Below are 22,160 nucleotides of genomic sequence, written 5' to 3' on the forward strand. Positions count from 1 at the left end.
GGCCAACGTGTGTTCGTAGATGATGCCAGAGACCAGCTCATCCATCGACAAAGAAAAGAGAGAGAGAGCCTGGGGGCCTATGCTGCTGATCTGCAACACTACACGCGGCATGGGTACCCCACTTTCAGTCTGGAAGTCCAGGAAGAGCTTGCACTCCAGGCTTTCATCCAGGGGCTCCGTCCAGAGTGCCTCTGTGAACACCTCCGTCTACATGCACCAAAGACACTGAGGCGCTGGCTGAAGCAGAATGAGTGGAGCATGTGTTGTGTACCAGAGGTCCGCGGACCAGCAGCAGACACCGGGTCAACCAAACAGCTGAGGAGGAGAGCGACGATGAGGGAACGGCATGCCAAGCCACGCCTGCCCAGCAGCGCCGGACAAAGAGACAGACCCTGGGGAACTGTTACAGGCGCGGCCTCCCCGGGCACATTGCCAGGGTCTGCCCAGCCCCAGCACCCTGCTCCCAGTCACCACCCCCCGCCCCTTTAAACTAGGATAGGGTGGCACAACAGGAGAACTGGCACCCACGGAGAATTCATCCTCCCTCACTGACAACAGGCTGCGGTTGGGCCCGTTGGGCCAGGTTAATGGACTGTACCTTGATTTCACACTCAGTGGCACCCCCTGCAGGGCCCTGGTGAGCACGGGCCCCACCATCTCCCTCGTTCGGCCTGGAATCTTGCCAGGTACAGGGGGACCTGCACCCAAGGGCTGGGACTCTACTAGGCGCCACATAACAACAGTGACTTGCGACAAAGCAAAGATGATGGGGAAAAGGTCACTCTGGGTCACCATCACAAACCATCAGGTTCTGGTTAGCCCACATCCAAGACCCCTGCATCATCGGGTTGGACTTGCTAGACAGGTGGGGGGCTGTGGTAGATGTGTCTGATGCCACATTATACTTGGGCACAGAAAGTATAGCTCTCCACCGGTCAGGTGAAGTTGAGGTTTTTCAGGCGTCTGCAAAGTCCTCTAAGCTCTTGGAGACCCACACCCAACAGCAGCCAGAGGTTCTACCGGCGACCAGGGAGGTCACAGCTTCAGCAACATCCGGGGGGGTTCCCACGCCAGCAGCAGAGCGGCCAGCAGCTGAGAGGCCAGCACCGTTGGTTGAGATGAGCTGCGAGGGCCTGGACGAAGAACAGAGACACCAGCATCAGTGGCGTTGTAGTGAAGAACCAGGTTGGTGTGGGTGCAGTCCTCATCTTGCTACCGATGTCGTGAAGATCCGGGAGATGGCTGATGCTGGCATTATTGAGCCCTCCAGCATTCCATGGGCAGCACCGGCTGCCTTGGTGAAGAAAAAAGATGGCACCTGGCGGTTCTGTGTCGATTACAGGCGCCTCAATGCCATCTCCTGCTGCCGCTGCCCTCATACACTGGCCCTCTCAACCTCTGGGCATCGGCTGGCTGATACCGAGTGCTTCACTCCTGGACAGTCTCTCAGCTGCTCCCTGTAGTCGCTTGGACTCCCTTGCGGACAACAATCTCCTTGGCTAGCTGCTAGCAGGTCGCCCTCGTTCAGTCATCGAGTGGTGGCTCAAGCTAGCTGCTACAGCGGCTCACCTGGTCGCCCCCGTCCCTCTCACTCCGCATGGTTCTTCCCACATCTCCTGTGGCTGCACATCCTCTAACCTCAAATCCATTGACACTCACCATCTCTCTGACATGCTCTCCACCAACCTCACCCTGGACTCAACCCTCATCTCCCCTGACGATCTCACAAACCACCTAAACTACCATCCTGTTTACTTCCCTTAACACCCTGGCACCCCTCAAAACAAAAACAGTCTCCTTCAACACCTCCTCATCACCACTCACAGACCACCAACAAGCATACAAAACCCACATCACTGCCTACAAAGACGCCCTCATCGCTGCCAAATCTGCCTACCTCTCCACCATCTTCACGGACCCCTGCCAAAACCCCAGAACCCTCTTCTCCAAAGTGACCAACCTCCTAAAGGCCCGCACCAACTCCCTTCCTACCTCTACCCCTAATCTCTGCAACTCATTCCTCCGGTTTTTCACTGATAAAAACAACCTAATTAATCAATCATTATCCCCCCCTGCATCTACTCCAGCACATACCATGGACCCTCTCCTCCCCATCTTCCCTGACCCCCTGACACCTCCTCCCCACTGCCGCCTCTCCCAGTTTGACCCGGTTACCCCCCCGAAATCTCCAAACTCATCAGCTCTTCCAAATCAACTACCTGCTCCCTTGAACCCCTCCCAACTCCCCTGCTAAAGTCCTGCCTCCCCGTCCTCTGCCTCTACCTCACTAACCTATTCAACTCCTCACTGTCCCACGGAACTGTCCCCTCTGCCTTCAAAACTGCCGCTGTCACCCCTATTTTAAAGAAACCTGGTCTTGATCCATCCTCCCTCAATAACTATCACCCAATCTCCAACCTCCCCTTCCTTTCTAAAACTCTGGAACGCATTGTTGCCACTCAACTACAATCCCATCTCCACGCCAATAAACTTTTCAAACCCCTCCAATCTGTTTTTTGCCCCCTCCACAGCACAGAAACTGCCTTACTAAAAGTCCTCAATGACCTCCTCACCTCTGCTGATTCCGGTTCCCTCAACATCCTCATCGACTTGAGTGTAGCCTTCGATATCGTGAGCCATGACACTCTGCTCACTAGACTCAGAGACCTTGGTATCGAAGGTACTGCACTCAGCTGGCTCCAGTCATACCTCACTAACAGATCACATTTCACCACTCTCCACAATCACACCTCTGCTACATCCACAGTCACACAAGGCGTTCCCCAAGGCTCCGTACTCGGCCCCCTCCTCTTCATCACCTACATCCTCCCCCTCGGTCAGATACTCCACCACTTCAACCTGGACTTCCATTGCTATGCCGACAACACCCAGATCTACCTCAGCACTGGTCCTCACCTTCAAAGCCCTCCACCATCTTGCTCCCCAATACCTCACTGATCTCCTCTCCCCTTACCAACCCACACGGTCCCTCAGATCCACCTCTGCCAGTCTCCTCTCCATCCCCAAAACCAAACTCCGCAGCTTTGGAGACAGAGCTTTCTCCAGGGCTGCTCTCAGGCATCTGGAATTCTCTCCCTCAAGAGAGCCGTGATTCAGACTCCCTCGCCACCTTTCAGTCACGCCTAAAAACCCAGCTCTCTTCCTCTGCATATCCCTAGCTCCCCCCTTTCCACTTTTTTTTCTTCTCTGTTTGTTTTCTTGTTTTGTTTTGTTTTGTACCAGCGCTTTGGGTTCATGAAAAGCGCTTTAACAATTAAATATATTATTATTATTATTATTATTATTATTATTATTATTATTATCACCCGCAAGGACTCTTACCCCCTGCCTCGCATTGACGATGCCCTCGACCACATTGCAGGGTCTGCTTGGTCAGCTCTCTCGATACCAGGTAATACCAGGTTGATAGGAACTCCACCTTTTTAAATGCTTGAGACACTGATGATGGCTGACCTCAGAAGCAGTATTGTGGCAAATGTTCTTTTCTCAGAGCAGCAACAACGCTTCATGTTAGTTTGGTAAGTATATTGGAGGACTGTGGGGTACTGTGGCAACCTTGCTAGGCATCTGAGATTTAATCACAACACAGAGTATGTTGAGGTTACGCAGAGTAGTGGTCTGAAGAAGAGGACAGAGGTGCTGCAAGGGCAAAGTCAGAATTCACTCACTGAGTCTTTTTTGGCATGCTGTATATTTTAATGACACTTAGGTATCTATTATAAATGATTTAGTTTACTGTCCCTCACTAAATATAGGGGTATGAGCAGCCAATTATGTTCACTGACCCAGTCTCTTTTCTTTTTGAGTGACAGTTGAAAGTGTATTGACTCATACAGTACATGCAAAAATGTAATTCTATATTAAACAGCAAACCTATGTAACCAGTGTATTTATAGAGGCTTCATAAATGCATTCTCTTAACACATTAAGCTTTGGTAGATTGTGTTATCATGTTGGTATCTGCATATACAGTCTGGGGCTAACATGGTATAGCACATTACTAACTGTCCCCACACATAACCATGAAAAAATGTACACTCCACTACAAATGTATGCTGGTCTGTGGAAAACACATAGGCTGTCTGTGAAATATCAGCATCAATGTATTTTTGACTAACCAACTATGCATATCCTCATTATGTCATGATGAACATAAGCAAAAGCATTGTTTCCTTCAAAACATTTCCACTGTTGCAAATTAGTTGGACATGTAATGTCTGGCAGACAGGGTTGTGTGGATTGTGTTTCATTAGTTTCACATACCATGCTTGTGGAGTGGTGCGTTCTGCAATTAATATGCAACCTTATTTTAACTTTGCAGACAAACAGTAAGATTAACTATGCACTATAATTTAATGGAATAGGATTATTTAATAGAACTGTTGTGCTATTGTACAATTCACAAATTTCTAAGCCCAGCCCAGTTGCAAACCCATCCCCAATACTCCCTGATACCCCACCAGTAAATGTGCACATTAGATCATGTGTCTTTCAGTGATCTGATTGCAAAGTGTCTCCTGAATGTGAATCTCTGTTCTCCTGCAACCACAGACACACCAGCAGCTTCTTATCCGGTGCAGATGCTGATTTGCCATGACTTTTTCATATTTTATTATAATTGTTTTGTGCAGCCCATTTCTATTAATGACAGGCTGAATAAATAATGCTGTGGTCTACTGTCCACAGATTGTAGAGTGATACATGTTGAAATTAACATTTTTGCAACATTTAGCTTCAAACAATCTTAACAAAAGTATTTTTTTAAGTTAATTTAAATACAATGTTGAATCTAAACATTGAATTCAAATCTAAACCAATCATCCATCTAAATCTAATTGTTGTTTTGAAATCTAAACATCATCTAAATGTTGATTCAATGTAAAATCTAAATGAAACTAGGTGTTTAGCTCATATTCAAACTCAATGACACTTTTGGTCAGCCGTGCTAAAAAAAAATGCTTAATGAAGAGATCTAGCAATTTATCCCAATACAGGCTTAAAACTATTTTTTAAAAATTGTCATAAGATATATCATTTTACTAAGTTTGATATTCTTCCAAATATTAACTTAACAATTTAAATTTTTGATGTGGACCCACTTTATGTAAATGAATTAGGGATGTCAAAATTAACGCGTTAACGCAGGATGATTAATTTGTGGAAATAATGCATACATTTTTTTAACGCATTAACACATGTGCAGAATGACCCGCTCCATATAGGCAGGCAGCAGCGCCAGCGTGCTGTCTGCTCCTCCCCTCCCCAAAGCAAAACATTGCACTCCAGACTCCGGTAGGCTCGATATGCTAAGCTACCTGCCATTAAAACAACGGAATGTCACATCCATCTCAATGGGATTACTTCAGACATGTCAGCTCATTTAGCGACAGCATCCAGCATGTCAATAGATGGAAACCGGAGCAACACACACACTGCAAACTATCCCCTCAGCGTTTACGCAGCCATTCAACTGGTTCTAACAGGGCAGAACAAATAACGCAGCGATTGGTGCATTAATAGCTGTGGATTCCGGCTCTATATAATAAAACAAAAGCCCAAACAGAACCAACTGTCCGAAGCACCAGCTGTTGATCTGACCGCAGAGTCAAAGCTACACAAAGCTAACGGCACAGTCCCTCACACAGTAACGCTGTTACTTGTCTGTGAACGTCTGACTCAGTGAGAGGGAATCTTCCACTGCAGGTGACATTGTCACATCAAGCAGATCTGTGCTGTTTAGCTACAGAAAATGTGGACTTTCTCATCTTTCTTCTGAAAAAACTTGAAAATTTAGTAAAAAACAGAGTACACAGTGAGTTACATTTCAAATAAGATGTTTCTTTTGTACTTTTCTTTTGTTTGTATATGTTCATATCTACTACAGTAATGCACATTATGTTTTTATAAGGAGCTGCTTATGTTTTGTATGCTGCTAAGAAGACACCCCAGAAGATGGTTAAAGTAGCTCCACTCAAGAATAAGAATAAAAAACAAATGTTAAATGTATATATCCGCCTTCTGTCATCTATCTGTCTAACTTTCCGCTCCTACAACAATATACAGAGAAAATTTGAATCTTTTGGGCATATTGTAAAATGGTGATTAATTGTTATTAATCCACAGGTACCCTGTGATTAATCTGATCCAAAATTTTAATCGTTTGACAGCCCTAAAAATAATGTTAAGAAATTCCTATTGACCTTCCATCGGATCGAAAAAGTTTTATCTCAGCAGTGCAAGCACATTGATAATTTACTGCTGGTTATGCTTTCTGTAACGCTGTGAAATATGTTATGTGTAACTCCACACATAACATAGAGAGTCACACAATAACATAAACAATCTAGGCAGCGACAACTGTGTCATGCAAGGTAAAATGACTGTTTGTGTCAATTAAGTTGGGTGGCTTTGAGAGAGAGCGATATAAAACAGATGTTTAACTAAAAGGTTTATCTGTGGGAATTCTGTCCATAATTTTTTAAGTCTTAAAAAAATAACAATCTTGACCTTTCAGTGGCAAAAACAAGCATTTGCAGAAGTGTAATCAAGCGTTAAGGTAGATCCACTGAAAGTGCTTGTCTTGCCATTTCCAGTTTCATAGTCATTCCTGAGATCCTGTTAATCATTTATTTCACTGACTTCATCTTTGGCTCAAAGTTTTCAAACTTAAGCTGTTTCTCCAAAAGATAATGACCCTCCATCAGTTAGATGGTGTCCATCTAGGAAACAAAAAAAAACATCAGGGCTTTTCACACAGCATCGACAAAACTATTATGTTACAAAGAACAATAGGGGGGAGGGATATGATGCTGAAATTCCTGTCGAAGAGTGAAGTAATTGCAGCACTTAAGAGCTGCACTGAGATGGAGTAATAAAGAGCACTGTGGACTAATGCATTCACGCACACATATACACAGAATATTGCTCTCTGGGAGAATGAGTCAGTCTGGCCAAGAGAGAAAAGAGAGGAGGTAAACAATTAAATGACAATCTAAGGGATGGAGGGATTGCAAGTAATTGGACTGGAGAAAGCTGAACAGGAGGAAGAGGAGGTAGTGATGGTGAAGGGATAGACATTTGATTGAGGATGTTGTTTGACGAGGTCATGCTGCTCCTTGCTTGCCTTCTGAGTCAGCAAAATTAAATGAAGTGAGTGGTAAGGGAAGATGGAGGAGAAATAAGGGGAGGTGGAGGAGGATAGCGGGAAAGGTTAGAGTTGTAATTAACCTTCAGAGTCAACATTGCTCTAAAATAAACAGACCAGCTTTCTGTTACAATACAGCTTTATTTAACCTTGTCTGCAGCTTCCTCAACACAGTTCCTCTGCTATTAAAATACTAGACTATGCTACAAGGTGAAGGGAAGGGTTCAGTTAACAGAACATACATGGATACACATACATGAATTTTTCACTCCTCTTGCTTTGTAATTGCTATATGACAGCATGTTGTTGCTGCCTAATTTTCAAAATTGTGTCAAATAAATTATTCAAAGATATGTTTCCTATATTTTTTTTTACAAATTCTCGGTGCTGCTTAGGTGTTGCTATGTCAAATCTTGGTGTAGCTATAGCTTTTGGTGTATATATAGTGGTGTTCTCCCCCTTGGAAGTGTTATTTTATTGTTTATCTAATATGATTTTTTTCAATGCAACAATTAACAAAAGAGAGCCTTTGATTTCAAATTGACAACAGATCTCCATAAAGTGATCCAAATTGCAATTATTGGTTTAATCTGTACCTAGAAAAAAACATGTCCTTGAAAAACAAGGACAGAGAGTTTACAGCTCTGTAAAGTGTTTAGTTAGACACGTCAGTATGCTAACATGCTCACTCTGAAAATACTAATGCATGACGTTTAACAATAATGTTCACCATCTCCACCTTCTCACTTGAGTATGCTGGCGTAATTGGCACTAAACATATATCCCGGTTTGAACAAACCGGGTTCTCCGGCTTCCTCCCACAGTCCAAAGAGAGAGTCTAAATTGACCAACTTGTGAATGGTTGTCCGTCTCTGTATGTGGTCCTGCGATAGGCTGGCGACCTGTCCAGGGTGTACCCCGCTTGGATTGGCTCCAGCCCCCCGAGACCCTTAAATGGATGAAGCAATAGACGATGGATGGATAAAGCAATTTGGTCAGAAACCAAAGCCTGATGATGGTGCTGGATAAATGTTTGGCAGATCATCAAAGTCTTCTGAAAACCATTAATGTAAATTGATACCAATCCATCCATTAGATGTTTGGGTATTTTATACAATCATTTTAATAGAATATTTCTCCTGAAAAAAGACAAACTCCAAAGTCAGAGGGAGTCATCAATATTTGTACTCAATCAGTTCAACTGCATGTCTTCAGATAAATATTATGACAGTGACAAACTTGAAGATATGTCAAATGTCGGTAGATTACTAAAGCTGGTAAGATTCTTCCTCTGGGACAAATTAGGTCTGTATAAAATTCCATGACTGGTTGGAAATAGGCTGGGAAAGTCCATTTTTCTTATTCTTCAATGTACAATGTTGGAACACACTGACCCTGAGTATGAGAGTGTGCCTGTTTGTGTCAGCTCAGAGACACTGGTTCTTTCACTCATTTCCTCCAGACTCTCTGCGTTTACTTCTAATCTCTGTTTATTAAACTGATTATAAATACCCAGAATATGCACAGATGTTTTGCTCTGAGTGAAGGATTTTCAGCTCAATTGCATACAAGTCGCAATTGTCTATTCTCATCCGATGCCCAGGAAATGTCATGATGGCTTACATCTGCTTATAGATGCAGACACTATGTTCAATTATACCAGGTTAGCATGGGAATGTCTTAGAGTGGGTATGACTGTGCTGCATGCTCATCAAGTGTAAATGGTACTGTGAAAAGGTATGAGAGACACTTTGACAACCAACTTTAAGAAGGTCACAGTAGAGAGCCGTTGTGTGCCATGTTCCCCACATGCTCACATTAAATGATTTATGGGTTGTAAAAAAGAGATACATGTCAAATATGACTGCCTCCATTATTTTTCACACTGCGAGCAGACCAGGGTGATGATTGTGTAATGATAGTCGGCGGCCATAGATGGCGGTAGAGAGCGGCGCGCGCCATAAAACAAAGAAGAATAACTTTGTAGTAAACAACAGAACGCATGGTAGCCAGTGAGCCGGTGGTCAACGCTACCTTATATCTTGTACTTGTCACTGTCACTCTTTCAAAGTGTACAAACTCAGCGCAGTGTTACGAGCCAAGCCTGGCCCTTTAAGCAGGAGGCCACATGGGTTTGACGTGTGTGTGTATGAGAGGAAGAAGCTTGGCTCTGCGTGCTGTTGTTCTGTACGTATCTGCAGCCACAAGGAGAATGGGCTCCGCACATCATCCATGTTACTGACAGTTTATGGCCACTGTGTAATGAAAGACCGCCTGATGAGGCCGCGTATGTCTGCTGAAGGGTTGAAATAAAGTGCCCCGTTCTGAACCTCATCGATGATCTGGATTGTTAGTTGTTACCACCAACCAGCCAAAGCTAGGCTAAGCAAGCTAGCTACATGCCAGAGGTATTTTTACTACAGCTGGTGAGGTAACAGTTACCGACGGAGGAGTCGATTGCCTTCATTGCCTCCGTCATCGCACGGGTGTGACGTTCACATCAATGCCGATCGGAGTCGAAGCCGATGATTACCCGGGTCTATTGCAGAGTCATTTGACCCGGGGCTGAATGCCAATTAAACGTTTTCACACTGCAGAAAACGCCGGGTGTTAGCGGGTTTAAACAGGTTTTTTGGCCAGTGTGAAAGGGGCTTTAGAGATTTCTTCCTCTTAAAAGGGACTTTTTTTCTCTTTCACAGTCGCCAAGTGCTTGCTCATTGTGGGAACTGTTGGGGTTCTCTGTAATATTTTGAGAAGGGGTAATGGTGTAATTTTTACGGTTTAATTCTTAGAGCAAGAAAATTTGATAACGTGTCTTAATGAGTGCCCTTCTAGTGGAGAAAACGTGATGCAGTGCCCTATAAGGTGCCCTTATAATGGCCTAAACTTGACATTCCCTATATTGGTGCCCTTCCAATAGAAAAGGGTGGCGTTATGAAGTGTCCTCTATGCGACCCCTACATGACAGTGCTCTAAAGGATGCCCTTTCCAGTAGAGAAAACCTAAATACAGCTTAAGTTTTTGTGAAATATAATGTTCTCAAAGCCACTGCGCTCAACAAGGCATTCCAGACTACGTATAGGCAGCGTGCTGTCTGCTCCTCCCCTCCCCAAAGCAAAACATTGTACTCCAGTAAGGCAGCCAGGAGGCTAGCTCGTTGCAATATGGCTAGTAATGCATAAAAAAACGGTATGTCGCATCTGCTACACGAGAGGTTACATCAGTGGGACTACTTCAGACATGTCAACTCATTTACACCATCACCCCGCGTGTCAATAGGTGGGCCTAGACGAAAACAAATAGCAACACATACGCTACACACTATCCCGGCAGCATTTAGGCAGCCGTTCCCAACCGATTCAAACAGGGCAAAATAAATAACGCTTTGTATACTAAAACAGAAGCCCAAACAGAGAGCCAACTTTCCGAAGCACCTGCTGTCGCTGTTGCACAGAGTTACTTGGCTGTGAACGCCTGTCCCCAGTGAGAGGGTATTTTCACCTGCAGGTTTCATTGTCACATCAAGCAGGTCTGTGCTGTGTACAGAACATGTGGACATTCTCACCTTTCTTCTGAAAAAAATTGAAACTTGAGTAAAAATACAGGGAGTTCCATTAAAAAAATGTTTGTTTTGTAATTTTCTTTTTTTTGTATTTTTTTTACTACTAAAATACTTTAGTTTGTTAGTTTTAATACATTAAAAAAAATTTAAATCAAGGAAATTTCTCTGACATTTTATTTTTTGCTGCAACGAAAACCCTAACCCTTGAACTATCTTTAAAGGAAGATTAAAATGTTCTTATAGTCCATTAATAGGAAAAAGCTAACTTTTGTGCAAATCGAATTTGTATCCTGAAAAGGTGCTAAATTGTGTGAGCAGTGACATCAAGGGAGGTATGGAATTATTCAGGTCTTATATGAAGACCAGGAGGTCATCTGCATAGAGGGAAACTTTATGCTCAGCTCCCTTCCTCCAAATACCTGTCATATCTCTTCAACTACGTAATGCCATTGCCAGTGGCTCTATGGCCAGATCAAATTGTAGTGGGCTTAGGTAGCACCCTTGTCGTGTTCCCTGTTGGATTATAAAAGTTCTTGACTATTGACAGTTAGTGAGAACAGCAGCAGTGGGACATAAGTATAATCATTTTATATATGAAATAATACCCAGTCCAAAGCCAAATTTCTCTAATACTACCACACGGTTGAATCCCTTCTATGCATCTAAGCAGAGCACGCACTCAGAAGTTCCTTCTGCAGGAGAATATAGAATGTTAAATAAGTGGCGTGTATTAAAATAGGAGTAGTAGGAAAAGTTCTTCATAAAACCACTTTGATCTTCAGACATGATTGTTGGTAAAACACATTCCAACCTAAGGGCCAAAACCTTAGCCAGAATTTAGGCATCATCATTAAAAAGCGAAATTGGCCTGTAGGAGGCGCATTCTACTGAATCCTTACCTTTCTTTGCAATAACAGTGATGCATGCTTCATTGAATGATTGTGGTAGTTTATCTTGTTTAAAAGAATCAGAAAACACTGAGCTTAGTTGAGGGGTAAGAAGTGAGATAACATATTTTAAAAAATTCAGCAGGAAACCCATCAGGTCCTGGAGATTTCCCTGATTGCACAGAAGAGATGTCTGGGGCTATTTCCTTCTGTGTTATTGGCTCCTCTGGTCTGCTTTCATTTATTTTGATGAAAGATTTTGAATGTTTAGACTACCCAAAAAATTATCCATCAGAACATCATTATAAGAAATTTTTGAAGGGTAAAGTCGGGAATAGAAATTCTTAAAACCTCTCAGCCGATTAGCTAATTGCTTTTTCTGACTTATCGCCATGTGTATAAAACAGGCTCCTGGTCTTTAGAAGTTGCCTTTCAATTGGATGTGTTGAGAGTAGCATTTGTATCAAAGAATATTTTTTAAAATGCTCCTCCATAAATTGAATAATGTCATTATCTGACATTAATGTTGAATTAAACTGCCAATGTTTTCTTATTTGAGGATGGCCAGGTAGGTTCATGCTTAATATGACAATATGACTATGCTCTGATAATCACAGGAAGCAACTAAGTGGATCAGATTATCCGCATCTTCTCCCCGCTGGGAAGTGTAATGTGTAGCGGGGTGGGATACAGCAGCGAGGGTCCACAGTTGTATAGCTCCTACATTGCTTCCCTGTACTCAGCCCGCTGACTCAGGACCTTGAAGCGTAGTCTCCCACCACATGGACCTGCATGTATCAGGTCCATGTGGACCTTGACCTTTACCTTTACCTAGTAGCGTTGTAGGCGGAGAATGACTGGCCGTGGTCTCTGTATTGTTGCCGGTCTGGCCACTGGTATGTGGTTAGCTCTGTCTATCTCTGTTTTGGTATGGAAGTGTCTCTCTTGACCAAAAATTTCACATAGAAGGTCCTGAAAAAATTCTGTAGGGCGCCCGCCTTCAGTAGATTCTGCCAGGCCTGAGATCTGTTCTGTCACCAACTCTGGCCTTCGAGGTCAACAACTTTAAAAGTTAACAGGTTTGACCCCAGAGTTACACAGTGTAGAAAGGGGGAGGAGAGAAATTAGGTGATCTAAAAAAAAAAAAACGAATTAAAAAAATGCTTTGCCAATAATGAGCCAATGAGCTATCGCATGCAAACTCATAAAAACATCTATCACTGCAATAAATGCTAAGTTAAGGGGGGGCCCCTACAAAGCACTGCTTGAATAGTTGTAAATGAAGCTGAAATTTTATGTGAAGCAACTAATTGCTGTCTATAAGTTAAGTCTATCTGTGTACAGAAAGAGAGGAGAGAACCAGACTGTGACTAGAAGCCGGAGAGGCTTGTTGTGCTGTTGGACCAGGTATACATCAAGGTCTTCCGAAGGAAGTGGCACGAGACAGGAAGGTTTACAAGGTGATACGGGCAACGCCTACCGCGGTCCAAGTTGAGGGAAGCACCATGTGGTATCACCAGAATCACTGCACAAAGGTTTTCGACAAATGCCAGGGCAGTACTGAGCCAGAGGAAAATAACAAGAAAAATCACTCTGAAACATGTACTGAAACTAATGAGCATTCTAATGTGGATGCTGTCAGGAAACGTGGGGCAAAAGACACTGACAATTGTGGAGCCTGGGTGGACACCAAAGGACCTGAAAGTTAGCGTCCAGATATTGTCCTCATCGAATCGAGCCAGGAGCCATGATTCAGATGAGTACAATGCAAACACATACACGCCAACTGATGTAGAAATACATGTCAGCATTGTCATTTAAGTTCAAACATGCATACACTTTTTCTAATCAGTTGCTGAGCAAAGGACAAAAGGACTTGTCGCAAAGACTTTTCCTGGAGGATTCAGATGGCACTTTAGGAGACAGAATGAGAGGAAGTTGTTTGAGCGGAACATTCAAATGAAACATGAACTCTGTGGAAACAGAAGACTTTCTGATAATTTCACCTAAAGGAAGCATATATAGAGTGAAAAGTCTGGGTCAAGAGTCAGCTTTTTAAGCAGAGGTTTAACTACTGCCACCTTAAAGGCCTTTGGTACGTACCCTGTTAATAGAGATAAAATGATCTGATCTAATATTGAAATGTTAATGAAAGTTAATACATCCTTAAACAGCTTTGATGGAATAGGACCCAAAAGATAGGTTGATGGTTTCGATCTGTGACTAGTGAAGTCAGCTCAGCCAGATCTATAGGGGAAAAGCAATCTAAATATAAATTAGGCGATACTGTTGGTTCTGAGGCTACTGTACTGGACAGTGTGTCTGTTCTATTAGTGGAAAGAAGCTGATGAATCTTTTCTCTGATGGTAATAATCGTTTTAGTGAAGAAGCTCATGAAATCATTACTACGAAGAGTGGGAGAATAGACTGTTCAGTAGAGCTTCTAATCTCTCTCAGCCTGGCTACAGTGCTAAAGAGGAACCTGGGGTTGTTTTTATTTTGCTCTATTAATGAGGAATAATATGTGGGTCTGGAATTTTGGAGGGCTTTCGTATTTGTAATTAGACATTTTTTCCAGGCTAGGTGAAAATCATCTACATTAGTGGAACCCCACTTCATTTCTAACCAAGTGATGTCTGTTTTGAAGCACGAGTTTGTGCATTGTACTCTGTTTATCTTTTTTTTCAGAGGGGTGACAGTCTCGAGTGTGGTACTCAATGAGGCGGCTGTGCTTTCAACAAGAATAAGTTTTGCTAACTATCCTGCATCAAACTGACACATTACAGTGGAGTAAAATGGTCTGCAAATTTAAAAAGCCCTATGTCTGCGGTAAAGGGAGCTCCTCTCCCAGACAGATAAAATGCTCCTGAATTTCCCATGAAAATGGAATTTTTTCTTTGAATTTACTGACAGAGATATCTGATAGACCCATGCTATAATATAACTTGTTTTTCAGAATTTAGTGTATTTAATAATTGATAATTCAAATGTGACTAAAAATGATCTAAACATAAATGTACCTCCTTTGGTTGTTGGGGATGTAATATTCATAATATAAAATGCTGAAGTGTCTCCCAGTCTTGATCATGGAATTTGTGTCCAGATGACATTTTTAACTTTTATATTTTATATCTATATTCTTGAATTTACATCAACGTTAGCTTATTTAAGTGTAACCATTATATTTTCTTAACCTTAAACAAGTAGTATTAGTAGCCCTAGTTCAATATTTCCATTGCAGGCTCAGCGAATTTTGTGGGAATGAATAATTCAAAACATCCATCCATTATCTATACTGCTTTATCCTTCAATGGTTGCAGGGGGGCTGGAGCCAATCCCAGCTAACACTGTGCGAGAGGTGGGGTACACACTGGACAGGTCGCCAGCTCATCACAGGGCAACATACAGTACAGAGACTGTACAAAGGCTGTCAATCAGCGGCATCCAAGAGAGTGCACACAGAGATTTATAGTGCGCGCACGCCCGTGGAACACCTGACGCGGGGACACGCAGACAAGGTGGGAGAGCAGAGAATGGAGGGGCAGTAGACTGAGAGTGACGGAGGAAATGAGGACTGCCCAGAGAAGGAGAAGTGTTGAGAGAGAGAGACAGATGCAGACTGCCCCCAACTGTTACTGTTTGTGAGTGGGTCCCTTTAAACCTGTAAATTGTGTTATGTTGTGATTAATTGAGTTCCTGCTAGTTCATTATTTAGCATGTTTGGCTAGGTCCTGCATGATTACCTTGAGTACACACCATTTTTATTCTACAGCTGTGCCGTCCTGTTGTTTAAGTTATGAAATAAATTCTACTTCATTGGTTAAACTTGTGTCTGTACTTTTGTCATGCCCTTAAGAGCCAGGTCGTGACAAATGTGGGGTCTCGTCCAATTGTTTGTTTGATGTGTTGAGTGCACGCTGATTAGTTAATCTGGTCCTGCTGCGCGTGTGGCCATGTGTTCGTTTTGTTTGTTAGGTGTGTTTGATATTCGGCAGGCACACCAGATTGTTTGACTACAGGTGAGTTGGATCATCAGATTTTTTTTTGGGGGGGGGGAGTTATTTGTGTGAATTCTAAGAGACGGGGTCTGCAAGTACCGTAAAAGTGTCAAAACAGTCAATAAACAGACAAATAGACGCAGCCTGCATTCAGCACCTGCCTTCTTTTACGATTCCCCAGGACTTCCGCAGAAATGTGATGTCATAGCGACGCGGTCGCTGCCTTCAGCCTTGCCCCCAGTGCTCACCCGTCATTCTGTTGCTGAACTATCAAGAACACAAAAAATATCAGGAAGCTGCAGTCACAGCGGTCGGTCCACTGGCGTCTCTGCCCCAGCAACAGCTCAGCAGACCACTCTGGCGTTTCACCCGCGGGCCGCCGCCCGTTACCAATGAATTTTGCGTAGTTGGAAGCAGGGAGATAGTTTCTCCAGGGCAGAAGCTGCCTCGCTCCGGGACAGCACAGTCAGAGCCGGCTTTGAGCACGGTGAACAGACACACAGTAAACAGAGAGGGTGATTGTCCTGGCCTTGCATCACTCAGAAAACAGTCGGCCAATCAGAAGAGGCTCATAACATATTAATTAGATGGGTCAAAGTTTACCTGTTTCTTTGCAGAGCTCCTTATGAAGAGCCATAAAACCATATTGAGATGTTTTTTGGTACTGAAAAAAACAAATATATCTTCTTAAGGATAACAAAACTTCAATTAAAACACCAGAATGGTGTACAATATGGGCCCTTTAAGGCAATTATGGCAACAGGTTCGGTTATTGGGAATGTTTGGAATGGGGAACCTAGCTCTGGTTTTGGTTCGCTGGGGACCCCTGTCACTACTGGGCTTGCTTTTGGGCAGCTAAAGAAGTTACTTTTGTTTTAGTTGGAGAATGAGAAAGAAAAGATTGCTTTAAGTCAAGAATATGAAATAGAAAGGGAAAAAATGAGACAGGGCATGGGAAAATTTTAATTAGATGTTCAGCTGCAAAAGTTGGATTTGGTAAGGAAAGGTATAATTGTGGGAGGTGATTCATTTGGGGACAAGGTTGTGTCTTGCCAGGAACCAACAAGCTGTGGAAAATTTGATTTTGGTGTTAAATCTGCGTTTGATGCCTGTTTTTAATGAAATGTATCTTGATAGTTTTTTTTCTTTGTTTGAACGTGTTGCAGATGTGAGAGGCTGGCTGGATTCGGAGCGCACCTTGGTGCTCCAGTTTGTGCTGACCGGCAAGGCCCAGGCTGCATATGTTGAACGCGGCTGACAGCCTGTCCTATGTAAAAGTGAAAAATGCTGTGTTGAAGCATATGAGCTTGTCCCTGAAGCGTACCGCCAGTGTTTTAAGTCCTGGAAGTGAGGAGAGAAGCAGGCTCACATAGAATTTGATCTGTTGTCTCATTTTGGTCGTTGGTGTTCTGCTGCAGGAGTATCTACTTTTGAGGAACTTTGAAATTTGATTGTTTTGGAGCAATTAAAAAATTCTGTTCCTGAGCTTATCGCTACAAATTTGAATGAGCATAAAATGAATGACATTTGGAAGCATCAGCTCTAGCTGATGGTTTTGTTTTGGCCCACAGAGGTAACCTGGGAGAGGTGTACCCCAGTGTCGATGGGGGAAATTTTGGAGGATGGCAGCATGAAAAATTTGCCACTGTCAGCAGTAGTTGGAGCGAAAGGCACATGTTCCACATTTGATTCTGCACAGACTTGCCATTAGTGTCATGCACGGGGGACATTGGAAGGATGAATGTCCTGTCTTGTGGTCTGAATCTAGATCGTCTGGCAGTGTAAGATCAGATTTTAAAGAGTAAATTTGCCCTTGCTCCTGAACTGTCTTCTTGCGTGAATGACTATATACCTTTTATCACAGAAGGCTTTGTCATTGTGTGGCAGTAAAGGAATGGTGCCGATCAAAATCCTGCGTGACACGGGGTCAAAGTTTTGGGATGAATGTTTTGTCTGTGCCTGTTCATAAGGTGTGTCTTACCTCAGGGCTAGCACAGGGGGTCGTGTGCATGGGGGTCTGCCCTGCTCTGCCTGTGAAAGGGGTGTCTGTAATCTTGGAGAATGATCTAGCTGTTAGTAAGGTTTGTGCCAATGCCTTCCGTGGTGAGGGATAGGCACCTACTATCAGTGGAGCCGATGACAAACTTCACAGTGAAGCTGAAAGGAATCCCCTTTCAATGTTGAAGAGCAACAAATTTGAGAGTTCATGACCCCACTTAAGCCTATAGCGATCAGGATTGGGAACAATGAAAGTGGAAATGGAACAGGTGTTTAAGTGGACCTGTGAGCTGAAGACGTGGAGTAAGTATGGACTACAAATCCATGTTGTTTAATCACGGGACACAAAGGAAAAAACAGCAACAAATGGAGCCTGAAAGACTCCAACTCCCAGAATACACCACGGTTGTATTCACGGTCGGGGGGGGTGTCCATGACCCATGGAACCAGGTCCCGCAACTCCTCCCCCACCACACGCAGGAGGCTGAAAGAAAAGCCTTGTGTTAAGCGTAGGTAAACAAGTGGAGAATATCATTATGATAATGTAAATCATTACATTTCAAGGTGAAGGTTAGGTTTAGTTCATTGAAATATTTCAGTTGACGACGCAAGTACTAGTTATGCTATCCTAAGTGTGGTAAAAGTGGGGTTTAGCAGGCCAGGTACCAGGGCCTGTAATCACAGCCAGTGAGACCAGACAGGCTGTTTTTTTAAAATCAAAAGAAAGACAGGATACAAAAGCCATACGTGTACACACACACACACACAAACACACACACTTACCCAGAGGATGTGTTTTGTGTGTCTGTTCAAACAATGTAAACTGAAACACTCAAATTAGTGAACGACAAGTTTTTGATTGCTTCTTTGGCCTCCCGTGGTTTAAAATGAAGACCAGAACAGCCCTGTAATCTTTTTTTAAAAAGATTATTTATTATAAATACAGTATAGACCCTCCACCATGGCAATTTGCCTTCAGTTCGAGTGTGGGGATACAAGCTGCCAGCTGAGCTAATTTTGTTTTAATTCTCCCTGGTGAACATTTAAATGCAAGTGGAGATTTCTAGGAGAAAAGCTCTGACTGTTGTCTGTGCACCTGATACCAATTCAGAGTATTCAGATTTTTTGAAGTTGGTGGGGTCATGGAAGGGGCTCAGGGGAGACCCAGAACAGGCTTGATATTATATACAATGTCTCATCTGGTTTGGAGGGAGAGACATCTGGACTAAATTGCTGATCCTGGATAAGTGGCAGTGGATGGAGGGATATCAACCTATATTGCCTTGTATTTGTTTACACGTATTAAAGGGATAATTCAATTTGAAGTGGGGTTGTATGAGCTTCTTATGCATAGTTAATATGTTACCTTATGGAGATGGTGATCAGCGCTGTAATTTTACGGAGTTTGGAGGAGAAGTGGGAGTAGCAAAAGTCAGAGTCCCACTGTTGCAGAGGGGATATTTTTAAATGCTAACCTAAAAAAAATCTGTTCAATTGTATGCTAAATGTATTTTTTCACTGCTTTAGTTTCTCGCCAAACCGCCGCTTGGTAGGATAACAGTAACTGTTGCTGACACTGTTTAAAACACATAGTACAGTTTTATTTTGGTCTTGTGGGTTTCATACAACAACAGACCCCAGCCGCCACAGTAACAGTGACTATCACAACAATGTACCGGATTTTCCAGCTGCTTCGAAAGAGATGAATATTAAATAGCAGTCAGTTAAGATGGTGATGATTCTTAACCCTTTCTAAATTGATTTCAAATTAATGATGATTTCATATTGTGGCAGAAGTGAACCAGATAGTTGGGCAGGCCTTGGCCGCTACTGGGAAAAGACTGCTGTGCTTTGTAAATCTGCCTCAAACATTTATGTAGCATACTGTATATCTGCATCTTTTAAAAGCATGTAATAATTGCATAGTATTGGTTCATGTTATTACACATAGTTGTATTGGTGGTCTGTTTTAGGTGGTGTCAAGGCTTATGGGGCAGGTATCTCGCATATTTGACAGCCAGCTGAAATAGCTGCTTGGAGGGTGTATCTAAGTCACTGGGCTAGGTTGGTCATCACACACACACACACACACACACACACCTGTATATGTTACAATGGGCCACAGCAAACTCCAAGATCACAAACTGACTGAAAATCCATCTCAACCATACAGTTCTGCAAACTTTATCAATGCACTCGGAGAGAGGTACAGAATATATTTTTCTAGTATCTGAAAATATGGACGGCTGTATGTATGATAGAGGCGCAAAATGTAGAAGCACTGAATGGTTGTGTGTTAATATGTCAATTTGACACGTGTAAAGCACTAGTCATTGAGACAGGAGAAGTACTTTCTAAATGAAGTCTATTTACCATAAACAGAAAAAAATATCCATGTATGGTTTCACAAAGGCATACTACTTAAAAAATTAATTGAATCACTGACAGCATCTCTTGGCATCACACACTTACTAACTTATGCTGATGCAGTGGTTAGTCGTGTCACCACCCAGTAGGAAGATTCTTGGTGAAAATCCTGGTTAAATCAACCTTTCTCCCCATGTCTGAGAGGGTTTTCTCCGGCTTACTCTTGCAGATTCTAAATTGATCATAGGTGTGTGTGCGTTTTTCTTTGTGTTTCTCTCTTAAAAATCGCAATTACATATTTTTGTCCACAGTCTGTCCTGTGTGTGTGTGTGTGTGTGTGTGTTTCTGGAGCTGGGTGTGACCATGGTCTCTGCTCTCCTGGAAGCATTCAAGCCTGCACAGTGGCTGCCAATCCTGCCAACATCTCACCTCCAGTCTGCAGTATTTAAGACAGGCTCATTCTCCCACTCGTCGCAAGATTGTTGAACCGCCAATTACATCAGGTCTTCTGCTTTATGCTCTTTATGCCTACCTAGCTGCACAGCCTTGCGCTCCAAACGCATATTGAACAGTAAAATAAATTCCTTAAACTTCCCTGTAACTATCCTCCTGTCTTCTGTGTGAGCACTCAGCGTTTGGTTCCAAACTTCTTTGTGAGAAATCGTAACAGAACGATCTGTTCAAACATGGACTCAGCAAGTGTCTCTGAGCACCCTTCTAGTTATATTTGCAGCTAGTATTCTAACTTAGTGATCCATTAAAGGCAGAAACTTTTACTTATTTAACACATGCAGTGTAAAATTAGCGCTAACTACATTGATATGTAAAGCATACACCTAAAGAGAATAATTCACCCGCCAGAAAATGTTGAGGAAACGCTGTTCAGTCGTTGGATGTCAGGAAGCTACATCATTGCACATGCTTCATTATTATTTATTATTATTTCATCATTGCACAGGCTTCCTAAGAATATTAATGTAAGAGACCAGTGGCTTATGCCCAGGAAGCGGCCGAGAGAAAGCTGAGTGCTGCTCCGGTCCACCAGCTCCTTCACCGTCCAGAATAGCCGGCATCTCAGTCCAGCATCCAGTCGCTAAGCAGCTAGTTTTGACAACAGTTTGCTCTGGGGTCTTCCACCTCTGACTCACGGGTCACATCCGACACCGGTGACCAATGAATTTATTTAGACCGTTTTGATTAGCGGTCTGTAAACATGTGAGGTGGTTGGTTGTCTCCTCTCGTCAACAACATGTCACCTGGGTTTGGCCTGGGCCTTTTTACTTACTTAACTTTAAAACAGTCGGCCAATCAGAAGAGAATATGAAGTCGCTTCAGCAGACTCCAGTCCGCTTGCAAAATTTGAATCTGTTAAGGGAACAAAAATCTCTTTTTCAGACTCAAACAAACTGGGCTAACAAATGCTAGGCACCAACATACAGCATGCTGCGCAGTCCTCTCCATGTGACCATTTACATGTCCCCACTCCCCCATCTCAATCCCCCAATCTTCGGTCTCACATTTCCATTGCTAGCTCCCCCCACTGTCCTCCCCTGGCACCAATTTTACACATTTCCTTTTGCTTTCTCCCATAAAAGTAATTGTAAGTCAATGTATTGCCCTCTGAGGTGATTAATTGTAACATGACTGTGGTGCTCAGAAAATTTCTCTGGAAACACTAATGTCTCATGTCTAAAACGATAGGTTTAGCTAACAGCTCGGCTATAATCGACACAGTAAACATATTTTTTACATTCTATAGGTTTGTGTTTGAAAGGTGGTCATGGAGACATGTGCATAACAGTTTGGAACTTTGATCTATGGGAACAGCCATATTTGTGTGTGTGTGTGTGTGTGTGTGTGTGTGTGTGTGTGTTTGTGTGTGTGTGTGACAGAGATCTGTCCACTAGCCTGTTAGCAGTGACACTGTCCTCTCTGCTCTGACAGCACAAAGGGACAATTATTCTATTGCTTTCTTGTCTGCATTCTTTCTCAGTGTCTGTGTCGACATCCCAGCAGACCATCCCCTCCTCCTGTCAGGGAATAACAGCCTCAGAAAATGGGATTCTTATTCCTCTGTGTATTGTCGCGAATCATTACTCAGCTAAAGCCACATTTCTTAAGATGTTTTATGATCATATTTGCTGGCATTGTGTTATGTTCTGTATGAATTGATCATGGTTCCA

General features: G+C 43.0%; 1 long non-coding RNA gene across 1 annotated transcript; it reads right to left on the minus strand.

The window, feature by feature from the left end:
* Window positions 1-7,286: 7,286 nt before the first annotated feature.
* LOC118302897 lies at window positions 7,287-16,083 on the minus strand. The gene is made up of 2 exons (XR_004790652.1): window positions 15,861-16,083; window positions 7,287-8,114 (listed from the first exon to the last, which is right to left on the minus strand). It is a non-coding gene; the product is annotated as an uncharacterized LOC118302897 (long non-coding RNA).
* Window positions 16,084-22,160: the final 6,077 nt, after the last annotated feature.

Source organism: Scophthalmus maximus, chromosome 4 (assembly GCF_022379125.1).
Source record: "Scophthalmus maximus strain ysfricsl-2021 chromosome 4, ASM2237912v1, whole genome shotgun sequence".
In the NCBI taxonomy this organism is placed as follows: domain Eukaryota; kingdom Metazoa; phylum Chordata; class Actinopteri; order Pleuronectiformes; family Scophthalmidae; genus Scophthalmus; species Scophthalmus maximus.